This window comes from Mus musculus, chromosome 5 (assembly GCF_000001635.26).
Source record: "Mus musculus strain C57BL/6J chromosome 5, GRCm38.p6 C57BL/6J".
In the NCBI taxonomy this organism is placed as follows: domain Eukaryota; kingdom Metazoa; phylum Chordata; class Mammalia; order Rodentia; family Muridae; genus Mus; species Mus musculus.
The window spans coordinates 29,535,455-29,539,804 of record NC_000071.6 but is presented as its reverse complement, the minus strand read 5'-3'; the positions used below and the strand labels follow the sequence as shown (position 1 = coordinate 29,539,804).

Genomic DNA, 4,350 nt, shown 5'->3' with positions numbered 1-4,350 from the left:
ACAATTTGCATTTTCATTTTCTTTAACTGTTATGTCAATGTTTTCTATGGTATCTTCTGCACCTGAGATTCTCTCTTCTATTTCTTGTATTCTGTTGGTGATGCTTGCATCTATGCCTCCTGATCTCTTTCCTAGGTTTTCTATCTCCAGAGTGGTCTCCCTTTGTGATTTCTTTATTGTTTCTACTTCCATTTTTAGATCCTGGAAGGTTTTGTTCAACTCCTTCATCTGGTTGGTTGTGTTTTCCTATAGTTCTTTAAGGGATTTTTGTGTTTCCTCTTTCAGTTACTTGCTGTTTACCCGTGTTCTCCTTTCTTTAAGGGAGTTATTTATGTCTGTCTTAAAATCCTCTATCAGAATCATGAGATGTGTTTTTAAATCCAAATTATGCTTTTTCAGTGTGTTAGGGTATCCAGGACTTGCTGTGGTGGGAGAACTGGGTTCTAATGATGCCAAGTAGCCTTGGTTTCTGTTGGTAAGGTTCTTGTACTTGCCTTTTACCACCTGGTTATCTCTGGTGTTAGTTTGTCTTGCTGTTTCTGGCTGAAGCTTGTCCCTCCTATGGGTCTGTAAGCCTGTGTCAGCACTCTTGGGAGACCAGCTCTCTCCTGGTAGAACCTAGGTCCAGAGGCTGTGGAACAACCTTAGCTCCAGGTGCAGATGATGATCGGAAGGATCCTGTCCCAGCTGCTCCACTGTTCCTGTGCCCTGTGTGCTCCTGGCCTGCCCCACTTTAGTCAGTTATTGGAGAGAAAGTGGAAATCTTGGCCTGGGAGTGAGAGCACTCCTGGGAGACTAGCTCTCTCCTGGCAGGAACTGTATACAGCAGGCTATGGAACCCTTCAAGGATTTTACCATGAAGGGATGTGGATCTTGGCCAAAGCCCCTTTCTGCATCTGTGAGATGATCATGTGATTTCTATCACATACCTGTTGTATTACTTGAATTGATTCATGTTGAATCATACCTGCATTCCTAGGGTGAAAACAACTTGATCATCATGTATGATATTAATGTGTTTTTAAATTTTATTCTCAAATATTTTATGGAGGATTTTTGCATTTATGTTTGTCAGGAAAATACATTACAGAATTTCTTAAGATTATCTTTTTTTTAATCATTTCAATTTTATTTTTTATTTAGAATGGTAACCTTGGCACTCACATCAGAATGTGCAGCAGGGATCCAGGAATATCTTGCTAGGATGTAACAAAGCTAAAAATCCCGCCAGAACCAAACACTGGCCACAGCTTAACCCGCGTCCAGGTGGGAGACACAATGACTGGAAACTGGCTTCACTCGATACACTGGCCTAGCTCCAGGGTCTTCATGGATTCCTCCAGCTTCAGCACTCCTTTTTGCTGGCGCAGGCGGTACCTCTCAGCCATGGACTGAAGTATCCATTTAGCCAGAACCTTGTTGTTTTGAGAGCCGTAAAGGAAGACCTCGATAAGTTCTTCGGGAGATTCCAGGTTCTTCAGCTCAAACATGGCCTGGCTCACCTGCTCAATGTGAGACATTCGAGATCCCTGTGGGCCAAACAGAGATTTCAGTACCAGCGACTGGACCTGGAATACTTCTGGATCTTTCAGGTCTTCAGGAACTTTCACCCACGGGGGGATGTCTTTACGGGTCATGAGGGTTACCATCATAATTCCTGCCAAGGAACCAGACTTCAGGGAAGACGAGATCAAGCTTATCCACCATGGCCCCAAGATTATCTTTATTTTAGAAAAGATTTCATTTCTGTTTTTGAGGCAGGGTCTCACTATGTAGCCCTAGCTGTCCTGGTCGATATCTGCTTGCCTTTGCATCCCGAGTGCTGGGATTAAAGGCAATGTACCATTATGCTCAGCAAGATTCCTTGTATTTGTTTATTTGTTTATTTATTTATTTACTTATTTACTTATTTACTTATGGCAGTGTCCTTAGAGGGCATCAAATCAACTAGATTTAGAGTTACAGGGGATTGTAAATTGCCTCAGATTAAGGCTGGGAATCAAATTCAGGTCCTCTGAAAGAGTAATATTTACTCTTAACTGCTGGGCTGTTTCCCTAGCCCCATTGTTGAGCAATTTTGACATATCATTACTAACTCTAGCAACATATGGTACAACTGATCTTTTGAATGACCTATTTTTGTAGAGACCAGGTCCTTTGTCCTTGAGTGCATGTTGTAGTGGTGACAGGTATGAGAAGTCATTGTGGTAAGTTTCAGGCTCCATTTTGGCTGCTAACAGGGCAGTATCATCTGCCTGGTAGACTAATCACGGTGAGACCCTGTTGACTCTTACCATGGAGATAAGAAGAGATTCTGGTTCATGATTCTAATCAATTCCTTATTTGTTTACTGACAAGCAGTGCTACTGAGAGGTACATCCCTTAGTGTATTGTCTAAACATACTAGACAAGTTAGGATCCCTGCTTATTAGTTCTTGGCTGGCTCCACATACCAGCTTTGAAATACCAAGCTGCTTCCTGAGCATCCTCAATGCTTCTAAGCTAGGGATAGAAGCTTTGGGGCTAAGAAATGGCACAGATGATGGAAACAGAAAGGTAGGATGTCCTTCAACCCCAGTCACTGAAAGGAACAACGGACCTAGGATTGGCATGACAGAGAATGTACCAAGAGGTTGGCCACTAGGGCCACAGCTACGATCATGAGCCCCATGCCACTTTCAGAGGGATGCATACAACAAGACTGCAGCTCATGACAAAATTTGATATGTGGTTTGTGAAGAATCTTGATTTTGTCCCACCCCCACCCTCAATCAAGAGAAAGTTTCAAAACATGAGTTGGTAAAGTCAAAGAATGTTATACTATTACTCAGGCTTAAAAAAGAAGTGCTGACAGACATAGTAGTACATGCCTATGATTATAGCATTCCATAGGGCTGGCTTGCTCTCTCTCTCTCTCTCTCTCTCTCTCTCTTTTCCTCCCTCCCTTAAATCCCTTAAAAATAACCTGGGCATGGTGGTGCATACCTTTAATCCCAGAACTCAGGAGGCAGAAGCAGGTGGGTCTCAGAGTTCAAGGCTAGCCTGGTCTATAGAGCAAGTTCCAGGACAGCCAGGTATATACAGAGAAACTGTTTAGAAAAAAGAAAAAAAAAAAAAAGACTTCTTCCTAATGATCAGGGTAGTGCAAACTTCCATCCCCCAAACTGGCTATCCTTGGAGGCACTGCCCCAAGGTCCTGGACAGTAGCCTCCTCTGCTCCCTTATCTGCTTCACTTATTTTACTTCACTGATACATGGTAATGTCCACATTGATAGGAATTCCCCAGAGCTTTCCCCCCCCTGACTCTGTATAATGAGCCTTCAATGACCAATCCTTGACTTTTAAAGATTATTGTCCAAAGAGATATGAGACTATATTCCAGGGGTTTCTGAGAGCTGCCCAGAAATCCTGCCCTGCCTCTTGTGTGAGGACCTTATAAAGATGGAAGGCTACTGATAGATTTTTAAAATTTGCTTTGTTTTTAAGGATAGAAGGAAATTTAATTAAAGTTAATTACAAAGAAATAAAAATATTGAGATATTTGATCTTAAAAAATTAGGGGGCTGGAGAGGTGGCTCAGTGGTTAAGAGTACCGACTGCTCTTCTGAAAATCCTGAGTTCAAATCCCAGCAACCACATGGTGGCTCACAACCATCCATAATGAGATCTGACGCCCTCTTCTGGTGCATCTGAAGACAGCTACAGTGTACTTAGATATAATAATAAATAAATCTTTAAAAAAAATTAGATCAAAGGCAGGGGTAGGTCACCTAGCCTAGGTCAGACAGTAAAAAAATTTAGGCCTTGAAAATTATATAAAGGGGAAGCCTGGAAATAGGCTCATACAGTAAGTAGACAGAGATATGAAATACATAATTTAGGCCTTGATCTCATGAAGGTCGGGACAGGAGGCAGCAGAAGCACTGTCTCATCAGTTGATATTTGTTTAGGTAGCTTTATTTGCTTTAAAGTGTTTTATCAAAATTTCATGCTTAACTGATCTGTGCACCCTGCACAATCTATACAAACATCTTAATGGTACTAAAATTTTGGTTGTGAGATTCATATATTGCAGAATATACAGCTCTGACAAGATTCATCTGCTGGAATGCTAAACCGACCTGCTGTTCCAGCCCACTACTTCCTGATGTTGTCCAAAGACTTACTTCCATAACGGCTTTAGGATAACTGCTGATTCCAGGCCATCTCACCGCATCCAAACTTTCAGACAGACCTGGTCAAAACTTCAGTCAAGCTCCAAACCTTCCAAATATACAAAGACTTGATAACAGATACTAAAGATAGCTTCCTTAAGCCTAACCAGTTTTTCTAATTTCCCTACCCCTTCC

The 4,350-nt window shown here is 41.8% G+C and overlaps 1 pseudogene across 1 annotated transcript; it reads right to left on the bottom strand.

The window, feature by feature from the left end:
- Positions 1 to 1,180: 1,180 nt before the first annotated feature.
- Positions 1,181 to 1,856, bottom strand: Gm6083 (predicted gene 6083; annotated as a pseudogene). The gene has a single exon (NR_102704.1). The product of NR_102704.1 is annotated as a predicted gene 6083 (transcript).
- Between the last annotated feature and the right edge of the window lie 2,494 nt (positions 1,857 to 4,350).